This window comes from Protopterus annectens, chromosome 6.part0 (assembly GCF_019279795.1).
Source record: "Protopterus annectens isolate FY-2018-M chromosome 6.part0, PAN1.0, whole genome shotgun sequence".
In the NCBI taxonomy this organism is placed as follows: domain Eukaryota; kingdom Metazoa; phylum Chordata; order Ceratodontiformes; family Protopteridae; genus Protopterus; species Protopterus annectens.
Window position 1 is genome coordinate 1,920,125,773 of NC_056737.1, and position 23,871 is coordinate 1,920,149,643.

The 23,871-nt window shown below is 41.4% G+C and overlaps 1 protein-coding gene across 1 annotated transcript in view; it reads right to left on the bottom strand.

The window, feature by feature from the left end:
- Positions 1-23,871, bottom strand: part of ABCB6 (ATP binding cassette subfamily B member 6 (Langereis blood group)) — a 1,916,984-nt gene that overhangs the window by 1,798,756 nt on the left and 94,357 nt on the right. The window lies entirely within an intron of this gene.

A 23,871-nucleotide genomic window follows, 5' to 3' on the forward strand; every position in this document is an offset into this window, starting at 1 on the left:
ATGAACTGAAAAGGAGGATTTCAGGTCATCTTTCTGACAGACATAAATGGCAGAGAAACGCCTTATCCAAACACGTATTACAGCATTCCAGATATTCTGGTTTTAAATTTATCATTCTGGGCTGTGTAAAGATGTATGACCTTGAAGGGGAAATCAATGTTGTGTTGAAGAAAAAGGAACTATGCTGGCAGTTTAAATTAAATGCATTCAGAAAACCATGACTTGACTACTATTGCTCTATTAAGAGTGTGTTAAATTTACATAAGCTGCCACACAATCTGTAAAAGTTTTTTTGGAAATTTTTTGAGGAATATTTTTATTTACTAAAAATAAACTAAATAATAACAAAAATGGTGTGTAGAATATGTACAAAATGGCTCCCCTTCAGAAGCTCGATGTTTCAAAACTTCAAAGGCCAAGACCATAAGATTGGAGTTTTGAAACTTCGAACATTGTGAATGGAGATTGCATTTACTGTACCGGTGGATGCCCATGCACACAATCGCACACTTTTATACACACTGTTTTCTGTATTTTATGCACATTTTTCTACTAGTTTTCACTATAAAAATTTATTTTGGGGCTATAAACATAAAAACGGTCAACAGTTTTTTTTTTTTGTTTTTTTTTTGCAAAGCACTGACATTTTTCTGAGTTGTTAATAACTATTTTTTTATGCACACTAATACTCATGGATGGATACTTACTAGATATTATTAAAGAGCTGTATTTCTATATTTACAGTGTTTTAGCTTATGTTTATGGTTAGACAACAATGTGTTTTTCTTGATTTTAGTTCTTGTCACAGACCTGATGACTGCATTAGTTAGCCAAAAAGTACAGTTTTGTACCTACCATAAATGTAGATGTTCGAAGATCCACATTGCTGCAGTCCTTACACTTGGGTAGTCCGCTGTCCTCGGTCGGCCCGAATATCAAAGTATAAGGCTGACGTCGGTCAAGGCGCATTTGACTGACATCAGGACGTCAGGGTACAAATGCGCATGACCGACGTCATATCCTCAGTCTTTTCTTGCCCCAGATGTCAGAAGACCCTAAAAATAAAGGTCAAAACCAAAAGACAGCAAACAACCAACCAACCACCCTTGCACTAACTATAAGTACAATATATACAATATACACAATATGTACAACCCAACCCACACAACCACCTCTAACTACAGAGGGAAGGAGGTTGGACTGCAGCAATGTGGATCTTGAACATCTACATTTATGGTAGGTACAAAACTGTACTATGTTCTTCATCTCACATTGCTGCAGTCCTTACACTTGGGTAGAATCCCAAAGCAGAGGTAAGGGAGGATGGCTAACTACAAGGAAGCAGGAGCTGCCAAGATGCCCTGCAAAACAGCAGTGGCAAAACCAGCCCTGGATTTAGAGTAAAGTGGCAGGTGATAATGCCTAGAGAAAGTATGCACTGAACTCCAAGTAGCTGCCTCCAAAATATCCTTGGTTGCCACTCCCCTCAAAAAAGCTGTTGAAGTGGCAGTAGCCCTAGTGGAATGAGGCCTAATCCCAGCTGGAATCTCCTTGCCATGATGGGAATAACAGAAAGCAATGCAAAACCCAATCCACTTAGAAATAGTTTGTTTTGACACAGGCTTGCCCTGAGAACTCAAAGCAAAAGAAACAAACAACTGCTGAGACTGCCTGAACCCTTTAGTTCTGTCCAAATAACGCAACTGCCTGTGTACATCTAAAGTGTGCAAAATCTTTTCCCCTTTATTTTGGGGATTTGCATAAAAAGTAGGCAAATGAATAGTTTGGTTTAAAGCCACACTAGAAACCACCTTAGGCATAAAGGAAGGATTAGTACGTAATGATACCCTATCCTTATGGAAAATCAAGAAAGGCTCAACCGCCATAAGGGCCTGCAATTCAGAAACCCTTCTTGCAGAGGTAATGGCCAACAAAAGCAGTCTTCCATGACAAATATTTCAACTCAGAAGTAGCTGCAGGCTCAAAAGGTTGTAGAGTGAGTTTCTCCAACACAAAATTGAGATCCCAAGCAGGAGTAGGAGCTCTTCGTGGGGGTCTTATATTCTTTGCCCCTCTAAGAAATTGCTTGAACAAAGGATGAGAAAACAATGGTGGGTCGCAATCATAGTGAGCCGAAATTGCTGCAGCATGAACTTTAATAGAAGAGAAAGACAAACCTTTGTCTAGTAACTCAGTAAGATATTGAAGAGCCACACACAAATTAGGCTCAGAAACATCAAAATCTTTGCTGCACTCCAAAATAAAAATCTCTTCCATTTGTCTGCGTACACTTTCCTTGTACTAGGCCTTCTAGCTTCCAAAATAACATTCAAAACTTGCTGAGGAAGTGGAGGCCCACTATGGTTCAAAACAGAATATGCCAGGCTGTTAGGTGCAGAAAGTGAAGCTTGACATTTAGCAAATGGCTGTCCTCCTGCGACAACAGGTGTGGAATCAAGGCAAAGGCCATGGAGGCTTCCGTACCAGACTTCTCAGTAATGGGTACCAGTGCTGTCGAGGCCAATCCGGAGCTATTAAAATCATCCTTGGCTTGTCCTGTCTGACCTTTAGAAGTACCTTTGGGAGGAGAGGCAGAGGTGGAAAGGCATACACATGAAGATTGCTCCAATTGAAAGAAAGAGCATCCACTCTCCAAGCTGTGGGATGAAACCTTTTGTGCAAAACTTTGGCAGCTGATGGTTTAGTGGAGAAGCGAACAGATCTATGTCTGGAGTTCCCCATGACACTGTCAATTTCTGAAATACATGAGGATCCAATTTCCACTCGTGGGGATCCATAATTGTCTGCTCAACACATCTGCTAAGGAGTTCTGTGCTCCTGGCAGAAACCTTGCCTGAAGATTGAGCTGTAAACTGAGAGCAGTCTCCCACAAAATCATTGCTTGCCTGCATAGAGGATAAGAATGTTCCCCTTGCTTGTTGATGTACCACATGACAGTTGTGTTGTCTGTTAGAATCAACACCTGCCCTGGAAGAAGTAATTCCTTGAAAGCTATTAATGCAAACTGGACTGCTAACATCTCCTTCATGTTGATATGTAGATGTTGTAGTCTGACAGGCCACTAGTTTTGTATCCACTTTCCATTTAGATGAGCTCCCCAAGCTTTGTCTGAGGCATCTGTCGTTAAAATCTGACTCGCCGGGTCACAGAGAGTCCCTTGTTTAGGTGACATTCCTGAGCCCACCACAAAAATTCCTTTTGAATGCAAGGTATTATTTGAATGACAGTGTCCAGATCCTGGCAGTGCTGTGTCCATACATTTGAGATACCATTGTAGCTTCCTCATATGCAGTTTGGCATTGGGAAGCACCAGAATACAAGATGCCATGAACCCTAAGGCTTGAAGGACTGTCCTTGCAGTCAGCCCGGACTGATGAGATAGTTGATGGAAGTAAAGGGATAGACTCTTTTGTTTGTCCGGGGTTAAAAAGGCCATCTGGGATGCTGTATTCAGTCTCACACCCAGAAAGCACATGTCCTGAGAGGGTACTAGACTGGACTTTATTTCGTTCACAGAATACCCCAGGCATCTTAGCACTGCTATCACATATTCCAAATGATGAAGAAGCTCTTCCCTTCCTTGAGCCAGAATCAGGCAGTCGTCCAAATAAGGATAGATCTGTATTCCTTTTAGCCTGAAGAAAGTTATCACTGGAGCCAGAACTTTCGTGAACACTCTGGGCGCAGTAGATAAGCCAAAGGGCAATGCAGAGAACTGATAGTGAGAAGTCCCAGCTCGAAAACGCAGATACTTCACGCAACTTAGTCTGATAGGAACATGAAGGTAAGCCTCCTTGAGATCCAAAGTTACCATCCAATGATCTTTGCCCAGCAGAGGTAAAAGCTGCTGCAACGTCAACATTTTGAACTTGGGAATGTCCAGATAAGTGTTGAGGATAGATAAATCCAAAATTGGTCTCCACGTGTTCCCCTTCTTTGGTACTAGGAACAGGCGAGAATAAAATCCTAGGCCCACTTCTGGCATAGGGACCGGCTGTATGGCCCCTATTTGGAGCAACAGAGAAACCTGCTTGTGAGCCTCTATTCTTTGTTGAGGAGGAACGTCTGGCATGCCTTTGAAAGGAGGCAAGGTATGGAAATAAAACCTGTAGCCGTGGTGTATGATATCAAATACCCATCTGTCTTGGGTAATTAAACTCCAATTTTCTTTGAAAAGTGCCAACTTTCCTCCCAAAGGTGCTGCCAGACAAGAAGGCTCTGGCAGCTGAAAAGGTAGGTCATTGGGTCTGTTTCTGAAAGGACTGACCCCTACCCTCACCCGAAGACTGTGCAGGAGAACTCGCTGTGGTAGGCCTAAAAGAGCCCTGAGCTCTGCCCCTACCACGTCTAGATCTACCCCTAGACTGGGAATCATAAGAAGGATACGTCCACCCCTTAGGAGGCCAATTTCTACTAAACTTTGGAGGCTGGACCTGCAAAAAATCTTTAACAGTCTGCATAGACTTAGCTTTGTCTTCCATTTTCTTTAAAACTGCCTCAACAGGAGGACCAAACAACACGTCAGATTGTAAAGGAGCATCTAAAATCCTTGTTTTAACATGTTCAGACAAATTTTGATCCCTTAGCCAGGCGTGCCTGCGAAGAACTGACCCAGTGGCAGCCACCCTAGACGAGGCCTGTACAGCATCAAAACCACATTGCAAAGAATGCTTACCCACCTGTTCAGAAACATGTACTAAATCTTGCAACTCTTTACAATCAATACCTACTGCCAGAGCATCAACCTTAGACTTCAATTGTGAAAGGAGATAGTTTTGGTATTTCAACATGTGAAACTGGCAATTAAAAGCCCTCATAGCAAGAGTGGAAGAACTTTCTTTCCCCATCTATCCAAGGCCCTAGCCTCTTTGTCTGCAGGAACCGGATTCTTAACAACAGAAGCCTCAACACCTTTAGGCCCCTGGCTAACAGTTTCTGGGTCTGCCCTAGGACTCTTAAAAAGATACTTATGAGCTTCAGGCACCCTGTAATACCTATCCGGCTTAACAGGAGCAGGAGGCAAAGAATCAGGATTAAGAGAAGCCTCTGTAAAAACATCTTCCACTACATCCAAAACAGGAGGTATAGCCAAAGGCCTATGCTGGGGTAAAAACAAAAATTCCCTAAGCCTTTTCCTGGAATCAGAGAAGTCCTGACCTTCCCACTTAAAATCCTCCCTCATGGAATGAAGAGTTTCTGAAAAGAAAAATCCTCAGGAGGAGAAGCAGAAGGAGTAGAATCATCCACATCAGAATCAGAATAAGGAGAGTACTCCTGCAAGTCTTCAGCCGAAGACTCTGAAACATCTGAAGCCTGCTCAAAACCCCCCAGCTCAGGCTCCACCCTAGGTCTCTTATCAGGAGGGCATATAACCCCTAATCAAAGTAATCAAATCTTCTGCCATTTTAAGCATATGCTTCTTGGGCACAGTTCCTGAAGAGCTAGGGTAACACCAACTGAAGCTAAACCTGGCCTGCCCCTGGGAGAAGCCTTTGAAACAGAAGGAGGGCCTAGCCACCCTAGGAAGGGAGGGGAGTATAGTAACCTGAGAAGCCCCCTCAGCCTGACTTGCCTCCTGAGAGGCCACATCTTGCAATAATAAAGTCTCACCCTGGGAATACAAAGAAACCTCCGGTGGCTCCACCGACACCTCTAAAGAACCGGCGTCCGGTACAGACGGTTCTTCTAGCCTAGGCTTAACTGCTTTGTCCTTGCGCTTCTTGAAGAAGCGCCGGAGCATCCGACGGCATTTTATAATTGCACCGCTTCCCAAAGACTAACCTTGCACAATCCAACCTTCTCTTTATAGTGCGTTTATTAAATCTAGCACAAGAGCGACAGCCAACAACGTCGTGCTCAGGCCCTAAGCAAGGAATACACAAAGTATGATAATCTCTATGCGGTATCTGTTTCCCACAAGAAATGCAATTATTGACTTTTTCTGACATCCGTAAATCACTGAGGCAAGAAAAACTAAAATATTCCCAACGGGTACTTAGCCAACTTTGAACTCGGTCTGAAACTTCGAAATCGAAAAATCTCAGAACGCCAACTGGCACTTATGCTGCTTCTGCATCGGACCATGCGGCAAAAAAGACTGAGGATATGACGTCGGTCATGCGCATTTGTACCCTGACGTCCTGAGGTCAGTCAAATTCGCCTTGACCGATACTTTGATATTCGGGCCGACCGAGGACAGCGGACTACCCAAGTGTAAGGACTGCAGCAATGTGAGATGAAGAACATGCGATGTTAGTCAAAAGTTTTTTTTTTTATGTTATCTAGCCCCCCAAAATTTTGGAACTCCTTAAACTACATACTACATCCTGGTGGTCCCTGCTTCCCCAATGCTTGCTCTGGTAACACTCCCAAATATACTGCCTCCACCTTCAACACATTTAATTGACTCTACATCAAACTATTTAACCCCAATGCCAATTCATCTAGCTTTAATAATATTTCTAACCACTCTCTATCAAATCCCACTATACTCTCATCAAATTATTTTGCTCTCAAACTTGTACCCACTAGCTACATCAAATCTCTACTTTCTAAACTCAAACCTTGCTCATCTTCCAGAGACAACATTCCTTCCCTTTTCCTTCAGTTAGCTGCGGACTCTCTTGCTCTCCCCTGTATCTATCTTTATCAACCGCTCCATTTCAGAGTCCAAAGTTCCTTCCATATGGAAACAATTCTTCACTCTACCAATACATAAAGGAGGTAACTCCTCAGACATCACTAATTTTAGACCAACTGCCATCCTCTCTCTCTAAAATTCTAGAAAAATGCATACATAAATAAGTTATGCACTACCTACTCTCTGAAAATCTGCTTACACCTACTCAACATGGCTTTAGACCAAAGCATAGTACGACTGCCCTACTACATTTCCTCAATATTATAGCCCTTGCCAGAGATAAACTTGTCTCCTGTCTATTCTTAGATCTCTCTAAAGCTTTTGACACCGTCTCTCACCCTCTCCTTCTGCACAAACTAAGCAACCTTAACTTCTCCCATGCTACTGTTGTATGGCTTTCCAGCTACATCACTGACGGATCTCAAGCAGTGAAGTGGCAATCTGCACTCTCCCCTTCTTTCCCAGTTAAAATGGGTGTCCCTCAGGGTTCCATCCTTAGTCCACTACTTTTCAACATCTTCACTAAACAGCTTTATTCTTCCTGTCCTCAGTCATCACTGGTCCAATACGCTGATGACTCTACTGTCATCACTATTGCGGACTATCCCTCTGAACTCATCTCTACAACACAGACTTCCTTTAACTCAGTAGAAAACTGGCTCTCCGATAACCAGCTTATCCTTAACCCCCCTCAAAAAACTAAGCTACTGCTTTTTCTTCCTAAAAACTACAATCCTGTCCCTTAATAACACACACATCAAGGTGGAAACGAGCACTAAACTCCTTGGTGTCATCTCTGACTACCAACTTAAACTTGATCTACACATTAACGACTGTATCAAGAAAACTCATCAGAAACTAGGGTTCCTCCATCGCAACAAAAAGTTTCTCACCAGTGAAGCTAAAGTAACTCTTATGTCTACCTCTTAACCCAGTCTATTTTATGTCTCTCAAATTCTTACTTGCCTCAACTCCAAACTCCTTGCCAAACTTAAATCTACCTAAAACAAGATAGCCAAATTTGCAGCACATCAAACTTAGAAGTCACATCACGGTCTCTCACTCAAACACCTTAACTGGTTTGAACTACCTAACTCCAGATCATCCACTTCATCCTTTATCAGCCTTCTTACGGCCCCCTACCCTATCCGCTATCTCCCACTATTCACCTGCTAGATCCCTCTGGAGCGCTAACCTAGATCTGCTACAAATCCACAAACCTAAAACTAAGAAAGGATGTACTCTCTATAACTATAATCCTTCCAAGGCATGGAACAAACTTCCACTACAGATCAGGTCACTCAAGCAACCAGTCACTTCAAGCTAGCCATTAAAGAATACCCGTAAATCCAATGGACCCGCCTCTGTACCCACCCCCCTTAAACAGCTTATCAGCCCTAACTGCACACCTCTATCTGCTCCCAACCTATGCAACTTTCTCTAACTCTCTAGACCTTGTCTCACATTATCTTCTCTATCCTAAGCACATTACACAATTCTTATCTGTATAATGTAAGATTTTACATCTGGTGACAAAATTGTTAAGTCCTTCTGAATGATGTAGGAGTCTAAATCTGACAGACAATGATTAGTTTACTGTAGTAAATCCTTGTTTTTTATGTATATGTTGCTTTGAATATTTTCTGTAAACCAGCTATTTACTTATTTTTGTAAATTATAATCTGTAGAACATGTGGAGCCTTTCTCCCCGGGTCTCCGCTGAAAAAGGACTACTGAGCTCAGCTGTTCAAACACAGTCAACAAATGTAAAATAACTAAAATAAATAAATAAATGTACATCTTTTTATGCATGTGTTATATTATGCTTTTCTTAATACCTGATCTTGGAATGCGGGTTGCAAATCAATAGTAGTGTTTTCCTTAATTAGGATTTAGTTGGATCTAATCAGTAGTAGTGTGTAGGGGGTGGGTACTTGCTGTTCTAAAATGCACTTTTATGGCCCTGTTTATATTGTTTACTATGAACAGGCTGGTTTAAAATTAAACAATACATATATTTTCCACACCTACTAAGTATATAAAAGTTGATAGGTTTAACATTATTAAAATATTTCTGATTTTTTGTTACTTAGGATCTTTTGTCTGTGACAAAGATTTGTTGCTTTGGAACACTACCTGGGTTTCATGATTTTTGGAAATTGTGACTGAGCTCATCAATGAAGTTTTAAGGCCACTAATTTCTCTGGTTTTTTTTTCCTCAACACTCGTAGTGGTGAGGTTGGAACTAGACAGATTCCTGTGCTTGTTCATTTTTTTTTATACATGAAGCAATTGCTACATTGACTCAGGATGCCCATGTCAATCGGGCTGGCTGGAGAAATGTTGGGAAACTGTCCATAGTAGCAGGCAATCCTTCAGTACTAATTTGTGAAAAGGGCAAATAGATCAGGTTTTTGCTCTGGAATTAATAAGGGGGACTTATTCTTTGTAGGATCAGGGATGAAAGGTGTGGCGACACTGCTCAGCTGCGTTGCCTGCAGAGCAGCAGAAGTGCGCTGCTGAGTTGCCTGGAGAGCAGCAGGGAAGCCTTGTCTTCTAGACATTTGTATCTATATAGGGCACCGCTAACCACCGTTGCGAGGTATGCAGCTACGCACACATACGAGGCTTATATACAGGCAAAATTAAACAGTTTTAAACTAGTCTGCCAACAGGAAATCACACAATGATCCTTCCTCCAGCACTCCCCAGCTCAGACAAGGCCATATCCAAATTAATTTGCCACAAGGGTGCGGGGGAGCTCTTCTAGATGGCTGTATTTGAGTTCAACTGTATGGAAATCAGGCTAGATTTAGCAAATCTGGATCTAGTCTATGCTACCGAAGCAGTACTTCAGTGCAAAACAAGTTCAGATAATGAAGCAGGGAAACAATGAAAACAGTGGTAAAAAAAAAAAAAGGGGCACAAATTAAGGCAGTAAAACAGTAAGTTGAAAAGTGTAGATAAAACTCAAAATGAATAATTTCTCATGCTTAACTTTGGATGGTTTGGATTCAAGTAGAAACACACTAGACCTTTCGCAAAGGATGCCAAACGCAGAGCAACTCCGGAATAATATGTACCTATGCCACATTCAATAAAATGGAATTCAACCAAAGGGTCTATCAACTAAATTGACTTTCAGCTATTTTAACTGGGTGACCCTATCATTCAACCAAATGAGAAACGCTCATAAAAACCTCCTACACTTCATCACACATGCATTATTTTGTAAAGTGGAATGTGGAGACGTCTTGCCAAATATTCATTTTATTAAATGCCTGTGTGCCAAATGTTCATGTCTACAAAACGGGTAAGTGGGCTTGTACTTGGGGTTGGAGTGTGTGTGCGCATATGTGCTGGATAGGGTTAGGTAAGGGATAGAGTCACTGTGTGTGCGTATGTGTTTGTAGGTAGTAGATGCCTGAGCTGCCATATGCTGTAGCAATGTTATAGAAAGTTCTTTTTCCTAAGGAACGACGCAGGCATACGGGTTAGCATACATTATTATGGTAGTACAGGAGAGGGGCTTTGCTAACCCTGACCCTAAATCTAACCATACACCTTACCTTAGAAAACCCTTTCTGTAACACTGCCACTAAACAAGATGAATTAGAAGTCTTTGTGTTACAGAAGGGTTTTAGTTTAAAGACTGTTTCTGCCTAGGAATCCCCCAGTAGCTCATCTCCTCAAGGCAACAGCCAGGTGATAGGGAGCAGTGTCAGCGTTGCTGGTCCTGAGTGGCATCCTAAACTCCCTCTGACCACACAACCACACGCACGACCACACACACACACACGACCACACACACACGACCACACACACACACACACACACACACGACCACACACACACACACACACACACACACACACACACACACACACACACACACACACACACACACACACACACACACACACACACACACACACACACACACATAGACACACACACACACACACACACACACACACACACACACACACACACACACACACACACACACACACACCACACACACACACACACATACACACACACACACACACACACACACACACACACACACACACACACACACACGACCACACACACACACACACACACACACACACACACACACACACACGACCACACACACACACACACGACCACACACACACACACACACGACCACACACACACACACACGACCACACATACACACCACACACGACACACACACGACACACACACACACCACGACACACACACACACCACGACACACACACACACCACGACACACACACACACACATACACACACCACGACCACACACACACACACACACACACACACACGACCACACACACACACACAACACACACACACCACACACACACACACGACCACACACACACGACCACACACACACACGACCACACACACACACACACACACACACACACACACACACACACACGACCACACACACACGCCCACACACACACACACGAACACACACACACACACGACCACACACACAAACACACACACACACATGCACACACACGACCACACACACACACACGACCACACACACACACACGACCACACATACACACACACGACCACACATACACACACGACCACACATACACACACGACCACATATACACACACCCCTCCTGCTGTGGTTCTTTGGAGCTCCACCATAGCTGCCCTCCATTAGCTTACAGTGCAATTACACATGGCAGCAGATGCTCAATAGGATTGAAGTCCACAGGGTGGACACACAGTGCCTCCCGCTAGGTGCCACACACAGCCACTTCCCTCCACTTGGGATAGGTGAGCAGGCAGTGGCAACTCATTGCCATCCACCCCAGCTATTCTCAGAGGCAGCCAAGCTTCTATTTAAACCAATCGCATCTACAACACAGTCAGAGCTTTATCCTACATGCCACAAAATACCTTTACACATCTTATCTGATAAGTATCATGTTGTTGTTGTTATACAAATAATGCTCTTATTTGTATATGTTGAGGCATAAAGATTTTTTTCCATTAAAATTTAAGATGCAGCTGCGCATTTGCTTTAAGCATAAAACCACAGTGCAAACTGTATGAAGACAGTTATACTGATTTTATATTCTGTTCAAGAAAGTTTTTTTTTTTTTTAGTTCAGTTATTTATTTATCTTATTTTGACTTTTTGATCGGGATAGTCCTGTTTTCAGGGAAGAAATGAGGTGGTATTCATACAACTAGGGGAAGCTTGGCCAGGGTATCAGGAAATTCCTTTATTCATTACACCACTCACGGTCTATACGTCCGACAAGTTCAGGCACACATTCAGTTCTTGGTGCCAAGAGGATGATGCACGGTACGGCAACTAGTGAGACAGGAGCTGATGCAAATGCCAACTCCTTGGAAATGTTTAAAAGGAGTTTGGAGGATATATTTAGACAGAAAGAAATTATAGAAGTCGTGAAGGCTACAGAAGAGCTTTTTCAAAGAAATTTGTTTGATAGCTCGAGAGGACAGGAATGGTCCCAAGAAGATGTTATTACAACCCTCTAGTCTGGAGGGTTGTGGGATGATGTAATGATGGAAGAAAATGAACCAGAGACTGGAAAAGATTGATCTTGGGGAGAGATCATGGAGACGATTCAAAAAGTAGTAGTGAAGGACACAAATCAGAAAATGATTGCAGAAGCAGTGAAGGAGAAGAGACAAGTAAAGAGAGAGACTAAGACGGAAGAAATAGAAAAAAGTAGTACGTTGTGCGTATACACAGTAAGGAAGAGAAGGAGATGGACATGAAATAAGGAACACAGTGATTGTGCTTTTAGGAATCCAGGCACAAGAGAGAAGAGCGTTTATTTTGCTAAAAAAAAAAAAAAAAAAAAGAGAGAGAGAAATACTGTGACATTCTTTTTGAAACTGCTATAGGATTAGAATCTTTCTTAGGGGAGTATGATATAAGAAAAAAGACATGTGGCCGCAAAAAATCATTGACTTTTTCTTGTGAAACACAAAAGAAAGTGCATTAACAGTTTTGAACAGACTGAAACAGCAACTGTAAAAAATATTTTTTATTAATGAACTTCTGCAAAGAAGTTAAAAACATTTCAAAAGTACTGGATAACAGAGGACTGTGGTCTGGGGAATGGGACTGTAATGCTACTTTGAAAATAGAAAATGAGAATTGCACATATTCTAAGCATGATTAATGCTGAAGGAAATATAGCTGTGAAGTATTGGAGACGAACAAAAACGTTTTTTTTTTTGGGGGAAAGTGGAATATGTTGTGTGCAATTGTGATAAAAAGAAATGATTTGTATATAGGGAGTTTGGACAGGATACAAAATAAATTTGAAATGAAAAGCTATTAATGTAAAACACACAGGGCATTTATGTGCAGATTTTATAAAACAACAAATCGAAAAAATATGTATAGCAGAAAAAGTAAGTGAAAATGAAAAAATAAGGAACAGATACAACAGGAAGAGCAACAAGATGACTGTAAAAGACAAATAATGATATACAAAATGCAGGCAGAGACAAAAAAAAGAGAGGCAGGTGAATTAGAAACAGAATGAAAAAAAAGTTAGCGACTTGGGGAAGATATTGACTGGAAGATAGTTAAAAAGAACAAAATTCTACTGGAAAAAGAGTAAAAGTAAAAAAAGGAAATTCCAAGAATTAGAATCAAAAGTGAAAAAGAAAGGAAATGAATAAAAATACACAATTTCAGACTAGGAAGAAAAACAAATATTAGAATTTTATCAGTTAGTGTTAACAGTATAAAAAGTTTAGTAAGAAGAATTAGAGTAGTAGATTGGTGTAATAGATGTGAAGTAGACACAGTATTAGAAGATGTTACAGGTTTAACACAGGAAGAAATACTACAAACAGAAAATTTATGGAAAGGTAGTATAATTTGGAATTTGAAACCTGTTCAGGGATTGCAGCACTATCTAGTACAATAATTTCAATATTAGATTTTACTTTAATATTAAAGACTAGGACGATTATTAGTAGACTTATGATGGAAAAATACAGACATGGCAGAATATGCATATGTAACATACAGTGGATATAAAAAGTTTACACAACCCTATTAAAATGTCAGGTTTTTGTGATATAAAAAATGAGACCACAATAAATCATTTCAAAACTTTTCTCAGCTTTACTGTGACCTATAACCAGTACAATTCAATTGAAAAACAAACAAATCTGTTAGGGGAAAAAATATAAAGAATAAAACCGTACAATACGCTGGATGCGCAAGTGTGCACACCCTTAAACTAATATTTAGCTGTGTGTGTACACTCAAACTAATACTTTGCTGAAGCACCTTTTGATTTAAATTACAGCATTCAGTATTCTTGGGTACACACCTGCCATCAATTAAAGAGACTCTGATTAACCCCAAATAAAGTTAAGCTGTCCTACTAGGATTTTCTTGATATTTACTCAGTTGCCTGCTACAGCAAAAGCCATGGTTCGCAGAGAGCTTACAAGGCATCAAAGGGATCTCAATGTTGAAAGGTATCAGTCAGGAGAAGGGTACAAAAAAATTTCCACAGCATTGGATATACCATGGAACACAGTGAAGACAGTCATCAAAAAGTGGAGAAAATATGGAACAGTGACGTTGCAACGAAAATTGATGAAAAGACAAGAAAAAATGGTCAGGGAGGTTGCCAGAGACCTATAGCAACACTGAAGGAGCTGCAGGAATTTCTGGCAAGTACTGATTGTGTACTACGTGTGACAACAATCTCCAGTATTCTCCATATGTCTGGACTATGGGGTAAGGGTTGCAAGACAGAAGCATTTTCTTACACAGAAAAACATCCAGGCCCAGCTAAAATTTGTAAAACAATACATCAAGTCTCCCAAATGCATGTGGGAAAATGTGTTATGGTGTGATGAGACCAAACCTGAACTTTTGGCCACAATTCCAAAAGGTACATTTGGCGCAAAAGCAACACTTTGTATCACCAAAAGAACACCATCCTCACAGTGAAGCATGGTGGTGGCAGTATCATGCTTTGGGGTTGCTTTTCTTCAACTGGAACTGGGGCTTTACTCAAAGTGGAGGGGAATTATGAACAGTTCCAAATACCAGTCACTTTTGGCCCAAAACCTTCAGGTGTCTGCTAGAAAGCTGAAGATGAAAAGGAATTTCACCTTTCAACACAGCAATGACCCCAAGCATGCATCCAAATCAACAAAAGAATGGCTTCAACAGAAGAAAATTTAAATTTTGGAATGGCCCAGCCAGAGCCCAGACTTAAATTCAATAGAAAATCTGTGGGATGATCTGAAGAGGGCTGTGCACAAGAGATGTCCTCGCAATCTGATAGATTTGGATCACTTTTGCAAGGAAGAGTGGGCAAATATTGCCAAGTCAATATGTACCATGCTGATAGACTCCTACTCAAGAAGGCTGAATGCTGTAATTAAATCAAAGTGTGCTTCAACAAAGTAATAGTTTAAGGATGTGCATACACAACAAAATATTAGTTCAAGGTTGTGCACACTTCTGCAACTAGTGTATTGTACTTTATTTTATATTTTCTCCCCTAACTGATTTGTTTTCCAACTGAATTGTACAGTTTATAGGTCAGATTAAAGGTGGGAATAGTTTTGAAATGATTTATTGTAGTCTCATTTTTTTATATCACAAAAACCTGGCATTTTAACTGGGATGTGTAAACTTATTATATCCACTTTATAAAGCGAGAGAGAAATAGGTTAAGGATATAGTGATTATATAACAGTAAATATGGATATTACAGTTACAGGTGATTTAATTGTGACTACAGGAATAAAAAGAAAAAAGTTAGATAAGAAAAAAATGAGGGAAATTATGAACTGTGGAAATTTAATATTACGGAATAAGAACAGAAGTACATATAGGAGAGGAAACTGATTTCTTAGTTTCTGAAAGTACAGAAATAATCATAGAAGCAGCAGTAGAAACAGGATTTTCAGATCGCATGGCAATATGGATACAAATTAAAGAAAATAAAGAACATATAACAACTGGAAAAAGAATTAAAAGAATAAGTATGGCATGACAAAGGAAAATATAATATTTTGGAATTATGGAAGAACCACATGAGAGAGTTTTATAATAACTGGACAGAATGGTGGATGGCAGAGAAACATTTTTACGAGAATGTGGACTAAGTCAAAAAGAAAAAAAATATATATGGAAATGTAGAATAAGATATTAGAAAGTTTGGAGAGAAATTAGAAAGTATATTCTGGAAAAGAAGAGGTTAACAAAAATATTTCCTGCAAGGAATAAAGAAAGACATTTCCCTAGCTATGTAAAATGGCAAAAGAAGAAAGTGGCATAATGACAGAAAGGGAAAGTGGAAAAACAACAAGGAAGTATTATGGAAACTATAGCACAGTACATAAAAGAGATGGTAAGGTAGAGAGATGAAAAATGAAAATGAATGGAATGTTAAGCAATTTATAACCAAAGAAATAAAGATGTGGACAAACATAATACCTTAATGGAATAAGATATGGTGATAAAGACAGTAAACCTTAATTCTGCAGCAAGTTCAGATGTTACAGGTTATTTCATGTATAAAAACATGGAGCAGTGGCAAAAAAAAAATCTTAATATGTATATTTACTGAATGGCTAAAGGATGTTATTCGGTAGATACAAATATGTAGTGGATTCATGAGATTCATTTGGAAGAAAGGAGAAAAAGATGAAATGAATAAAGTACAGTTTTGTACCTACCATAAATGTAGATGTTCGAGTGTTCACACTGCTGCAGTCATCACTGTTGGGTTATCCTGCCATCAGGCAGTCCCGCAGTCGGCCCGAGTTCCAAAGTCTTTGTCCGGCATCGGTTGCTGTCGCTTCTTCCCTGACGTCAGTGCGCCAGGGGTATACAAGATGCATCAGACGCCATTTTCTTCAGTTTTTCTTGCCCCAGATGTCAGGTGCCCCCAATAGGTAGGCAATATAAATTGCTATATAGAAATATACATATAAAAATAAAATAATACCTTCAGTCACAAGCAAATGCACCACAGAGGTTGTATAGGATAGAAAGGAATAGATAGGTCCAACTAGTTCAGAGAGGATGGAGGGAGGGTAACCTGGACTGCAGCAGTGTGAACACTCGAACATCTACATTTATGGTAGGTACAAAACTGTACTATGTTCATCGTGTTACACTGCTGCAGTCATCACTGTTGGGTTGAATCCCAAAGCTAAGGATGGGTGGTGGAACTAAACAGGGTTTGGAGAGGCTAGTATGCCCTGCAGAACTGCAATGGCAAAGAAAGCTCTGGTTTTAGAATATAGAGGTAAGTGTTCGTGCTTGGTGAAGGTGTGCACTGAACTGGCAGCCTCCAAAATATCCTTGGTTGGTACCCCTCTGAGGAAGGCTGTTGATGTTGCTGTAGCCCTGGTGGAATGGGGCCTGATGTTACCAGGCACAGATTTCCCATGGTGTGTGTAGCAAAAACGGATACAATGTCCTATCCATTTTGAAATGGTCTGTTTAGCTTTTCCTTGAGATCCTGTATCATAGGATACAAAGAGCTGGTCAGATTTTCTGAAAGCCTTAGTTTTATCCAAGTAGTAACGTAATTGCCTGTGAATGTCCAAAGAGTGTAGGAGCCTTTCCCCTTCCGCTTCTTCAGACTTTAATATTAAAGTCTGAAGAAGCGTCCAGAGTAGACGTGAAAGCGCTAACAACCCATGGAATAAAGTTCTTTTGCTGTTCAAGTATAAACATTTTTTATTGTTTTTTGCTTTTTTGGTTGATGGTTGGCTTCGATAGTCGTGGAGTACCTGCACCTTGATATTGACATTTTTCCAGAACAAAGTTGAGGTCCCAAGTTGGTGTTGATGCTCTCCGGGGCGGTCTTATGTTCTTAGCCCCTCGGAGGAACTGTCTTAGTAATGGATGTGAAAATATAGGAGGATCCGTGTTGTACTGAGCTGAAATAGCTGAGGTGTGGATCTTAATAGATGAGAAGGAAAGTCCTTTGTGCAACATCTCAGTTAAATATTGAAGAATCTGAGGAATATTTGGGACAAGGGGATTTTGGCCTTTAGCCTGGTTCCAGGCGCAGAATCTTTTCCATTTGTCTGAATAGACTTTCCTGGTGCTGGGCCTCCAGAATGACGTCCATCACAGCTTTAGAGAGGAGTGTTGACTGGTTATTTAGGCAATTTGCCATGCAGCCAGATTTAAAGTCTTGAGCTGGCTGTGTAGAATCTAATTGTTTTGCTGAGTGAGCAGGTGAGGAATTGTAGGCAAAATCCATGGTGGGCCTTGAGCCATGTTCCTTAATATTGGATACCAGTGTTGGCGTGGCCAGTCTAGAGCAATGAGTATCATTTGTGGCCTCTCCAATCTGGCTTTCAGCAGCACCTTTGCCAGAAGAGGCAGTGGAGGAAAGGCATACACTGTCAATGTTTTCCAACTGAATGAGAGGGCGCCCACTTTCCAAGCTAGTGTGTGGTATGTCCTTGTGCTAAATTTCTGTAGTTGGTAGTTTTGGGGGGAAGCAAACAGATCTATGTCTGGGCTCCCCCATTTTTGAGTTATCATTGCGAATACTTGTGGATCTAGTTTCCACTCATGAGGATCTGTGATGTTTCTGCTTAGATCGTCTGCCAGTGTGTTTTTCTTTCCTGGCAGGAATTGTGCTTGTAGTTGAACTTGGTAGGTCAGTGCTGTGTTCCACAAGGTCATTGCTTGTCTGCATAGGGGGTAGGAGTGTGTGCCCCCTTGCTTGTTTATGTACCACATCACTGTGGTGTGGTCGGTCTTTATTAGGAGTTGTCCTGGATGTAGGAGGTCCTTGAAAGCTGTTAGGGCATTTTGTACAGCTAGCATCTTTTTTTGATTGATATGTAGATGCCTTTGGTTTGCAGGCCATTTGCCCTGAGTACACTGTCCTGCCATGTGTGCTCCCCAGGCATAATCCAATGCATCTGTTTTTATAGTTTGCCTGGCTTTGGGTAAGGTGAAAGGCTGACCCTTGTTGAGGTGACATGCCTAAGCCCACCATAGAAACTCTTGTTGAAGGCAGGGAATGAGTGGAATTATTGTTTCCAAGCTGTGGCTGTGTTGGGACCATACGCTTTTCAGATACCACTGTAATTTCCTCATATGCAGTTTTGCAAATGGTATTAGTAGTATGCAAGATGCCATGAATCCCAAGGCCTGCAGAATTTTTCTTGCAGGGAGTTGGGTCTTTGTTGCCATCATTTTGAAGTATTGAGCCAGTTGTCTTTGCTTGTCTGGCGTGAGGTAAGCCATCTGGGCCATTGTATTTAAGCTGGCACCCAGGAATATTATGTCTTGTGAGGGCACTAGTTTTGATTTCTTTTCGTTTACTGTGTACCCTAGGCAACTGAAAAGGTTTTTGACAAACGCCAGATGCTTTAATAGAATGTCCTTGCTTTCTGCTTGAATAAGGCAGTCATCCAGGTATTGCTATATTTGAATCCCTCTTTGTCTGCAGTATGCAATTACTGGTGCCAGGCATTTTGTGAAGACCCTGGGAGCAGTAGCTAAGCCAAAGGGCAGTGCAGAGAATTGGTAATGGGTTGAACCTTCAATGAATCGGTGGTATCTTCTGCAATTTTGTCTGATAGGGACATGCAGGTATGCCTCCTTGAGGTCCAACGTTACTAGCCAAGCTTTCTTGCCCAGCATGGGAAGAAGTTGCTGTAGTGTTAGCATCTTGAATTTGGGTACTTCCAGGTATGTGTTTAGAATTGAGAGGTCCAGAATGGGTCTCCAGGCTTTGTCCTTTCGGGGAACTAGAAACAGTCTTGAGTAAAATCCTTGTCCTTGCTCCTGTGTAGGAACCTGTTGAATGGCTCTCATGTCCATGAGAGCTGAAATTTGCTTTTGAGCCTCTGCCCATTGATTTGGTGGCAGGTTTGGCATTCCTTTTATCCTTGGTAAAGTGTGAAAGTGGAATCTGTATCCTTGAGAAACAATATTTAGGACCCATTTGTCTTTTGTGATGATGTGCCAATTGTCTGCAAAAAGAGCTAGTTTTCCCCCCAAGGGAGCTGCCAAGAGGGTTTTTGCTTGGTAGTCTGAGGGGTAAGTCATTGTGTTTGTCTTCTGGTAGTTTGAGACCTGTCTTCTCTCCTCCTTTTTGGGTTGTGGCACTCCATTGTCGAGGCTGGTAAGAGCCTTGTGGCTGGCCTCTGCCTCTTGGGCGTCTGTATCTGCCCCTCTGTGGTCTGGCAGAAGCTGGAAAGGACCAGTTTTTGGTTGGCCAATTTCTGCTGAAACGAGGAGGCTGAACCTGTTAGAAATCCTTGACCGTCTGCATAGATTTTGCCTTATCCTCCATTTTCTTTAAAACTTCTTCTGCTTTTACACCAAATAAAACATCCTGCTGTAAGGGTGCATCCAATAATTTTGCTTTAACATGATCAGGTAATGTTTGCTCTTTTAACCAAGCATGCCTACGTATGACAGACCCTGTCACTGCTGCTCTACAAGAAGCTTCCAATGAATCAAATCCACATTGCAAAGTATGTTTTCCCACTTGTTCAGCTGAGTGCAACAAGTCTTGCATTTCCTTGTAATCTGGCTGATCTGTATGTGCGAGCATTTTTTCTTTTAATTGAGACATCAGATATTGTTGATATTTCAGCATGTGAAACTGACAATTTAAGGCCCTCAAAGTAGAGTAGCTGAGGTATATACTTTCTTTCCCCATCTGTCTAGTGCTCTAGAATCCCTTTCAGAGGGGCACAGGATTTTTAGCAGTAGAGGCTTTAACCCCTTTGAGACCCTGGGAAATGGTTTCTGGGTCAGCAACAGGGCTTTTATACAGGAATTTGTGTGAGTCAGGGACTCTGTAGTATCTGTCTGGTTTGGCTGGTGCAGGAGGTAGTGAGTCTGGGTTAAGGCTAGATTCTGAATAAACATCATCCACAATGTCTAACACAGGTGGAATTGCCAGTGGTCTGTGCTGGGGTAGTAAAAGGAACTCTCAGAGCCTTTTCTTAGAATCAGAGTAATCCTGGCCTTCTCAGTGGAAATGTTCCCTCATAGTATGTAAGGTTTCCCCAAAAGAGAAGTCTTCTGGGGGAGATGCAGAAGGGATAGACTCTTCAGCATCAGAATCTTCATAAGGGGGAAAGGAATATTCCTGTTCCTCAGAAGAGTCTGAGGAAATTGAAAGTTGGTCAGAGGAAGCGTAGTCCTCCTCCTGCCTTGGTCTTTTATCAGGAGGGGGATGGGAACCCCTGATAAGAGTAATTAAGTCTTCAGCCATCTTAAGGATCTGTTTCCTAGGCATGGGGCCTTGCACAGGAGACTGCTGTGCAGTCTTCTTTGGTTTTAAAGGAGTTTTCAGTTTTGCATAGGATTTAATAGTGAGTGTAATCGGTCTGAAGACATCTTCAGTAACTGAAGGCGTTTCAACTGCACCGGAATTTCCTTCGGGTATGGAGTTGGAAGGGCCTAAAGGTAAAGGTTGTGGAGGCCTAGTAATCTCCGCTTGAGAATCGGATGTCGCCTGGTGTTCTAAATCAGCGGTCGCCAGGGGCTGCGTAGGCACCTCACTGAAAAATGGAGAACTGGTGACTGGCCTAGCAGAGGCCTCGGAATCCGGTTTGGATTTCGGCTGCCTGTCCTTATCTTTGCGTTTTTTATGCATTTCAGTCGTCGGTTGCTCTGACGGCATGGTATAATTAAATTTCCTACCAAAATAATGCCAGGCAAAATCAAACCGACGTTTAATAGTTCGTTTATTAAACCTAGCGCAAAACCGACAACCTGTGACGTCGTGGTCTGGGCCTAGGCAAGGAATACAATAAGAATGAAAGTCCTTACGAGGTATTTGCTTCCCACAAGAAATGCAATTGTTAACTTTTTCTGACATCGGATTGAGGCAAGAAAAGGATCCCCAACGGGGTACTTAGCTTTATGAAGACTTCGGTCTGAAATTCGATTCGAAAATCTCAGGAGTCGGCCGACCAGCACTTGCGAACTGCTTCTGCTTCGGGCACCGCGTGGCAAGAAAGACAGAAGAAAATGGCGTCGGATGCATCTTATATACCCCTGGCGCACTGACGTCAGGGAAGAAGCGACAGCAACCGACGCCGGACCAAGACTTTGGAACTCGGGCCGACTGCGGGACTGCCTGACGGCAGGATAACCCAACAGTGATGACTGCAGCAGTGTAACACGATGAACATCTGGACACCAGTTGTTAAACACTGATTATAAGAAACGTATGAAAATAATATAAATAAGATTAGACAATAAGACAGATAAGGTATTAGAAGATAGTATTTATGGAGTTAAAGGAAATGGATGTCAGGAGGTATTAATGATAGTTAGAGAACTTACAGATGATTACAGGATCTTAAAAAAGTAATGAAGCAAGATTACTGATAGGTTCATAGGTAGGTACTAGGCTATCTGCCCAAGGGCATTTACAAGCCTAGCCAGAGTGTGTCGGCTTTCGCCGCCCCATTGATTAACTGAGCCTCTGTCAAGCAGAGCCAATTAAGTGATCCCAGGGGTGTATTTTCTGTTACCCATCCACTCAAGGTTTCTCTTGAAGAGAGTGTTAGTGAGGGGCTCTGTCTAATGTAGATAGGAATTTTGTTCCAAAGCATGGGGAGTCTGTGACAGGAATCTATCCCTCCAGCATGTTCTATTTATTGTTGTGGCGAGATTTAGCTCACTAGAGCACGTGGCTCGCAGTGACTTGGATTTCTTTAGGTGGAGCATGTCCATCAATTCTGAGTTGGACATGGCTTTGTAAGTCAGGCAGAGATCACCTCTGAGTAAGCGATATGCCACTGAGTACAGCCGGAGTTTTTTCAGTCGGTCTGTATAGGACATATGTTTGAGGCCAGTAATCCTCTTGGTGAGGTACTTTTGTGATCTTTCCAGCTGTTGGAAGTGTCTTGTGAGGTACATCCCAAATGGGGCATTGTACTCTATGATGGGTCTGATGAGTGACGAGTAGAGGGGCACTATAACCTCTACTTCTAGATGCGAACCCTTTAGTAATTAGATGGGCCACATAGATATAAATAGAGCAATTGATACGACAAATCATGACATGTTAAGGAATATAATGGAAGGATATAATTTTAGTAAAATTCTGAACGTAATTAGATCAGTATGTAGAATAGCAAAGTAAGAATTCTGACACATGGTTAGTTAAGTAAAGAGATGGATATGAATTGTGGTTTAAAACAGGGATGCCCAATGAGTAGTATTTTATTTATTTATTTTATTTCACATTTGTTGACTGGGATAGTCCAACTGGCTTAATGTCCATTTTCAGTGGAGGCCCGGGGAGAAAAGCTTCACGGTAGATAAGTAATAACAAAGAAGGCATAATACCAAGGTAGACAGATAAGTAATAACAAAGAAGACATATTACAGATGAGATATTTACAAATTACATAAGCAGACATGAAACAGACAATATCACAAGTTCGAGTTACCCCTGGTAACAGTCAGGAGAAAAACAGTAATTTGATTAATAGATTATATACATTCATGGTGAGAATTAGCCAGGCTTGTTACAGTGGCAAAGCCAGTTTAGTGTTAGATGTTGGTAGAGTTTAGCTTTGAATTGGGATAGGGAGGAAAGCAAAGTAATGTTAGCTGGAAGGAGGTTCCATGCTTTGCCTACAGAGTTTGCAAAGAGGGAGTCACCGGCTACATTGTTAATTTTAATTGTCTTAATTTGTAGTCTGAGGATGGGAGCAAGTCTTGGATTGTTGTGGGGGTGATCATATTTTTAAGAGCTGGTGTGTTATCTGGATAATAGAGATTATTATTAGCCATAATCAAAAGGTTATATTGGATTAGACTGGGAAGTTCTAGCCACCCAAGCTGTTTAAGGTTGATACAATGGTGTGTTCTAAAAGGTAGGCCAGTGGCTAACCTGGCAATGTGGTTGTAACAGATTGAGAGTCTATTAAGTACAGTTTTATTTAGATTAGAGAGAAGGGGGGATGCATATAAAAGTGTTGAAAGCAGGTGGGAGCGAGCTATGGCAACCATAGCCGGAGGGGTTAGGAAGGCTTTTATTCTATACAGTGACCCTAGATTTTTTATTGATGGTTTTGATCGTTTGGTTTACATGAAGGTCAAATTTTAGGTTATCAATTATTACTCCAAACAGTTTTGTAGAGGAGTCGGGGGTGATTATTGTGCCATCTTT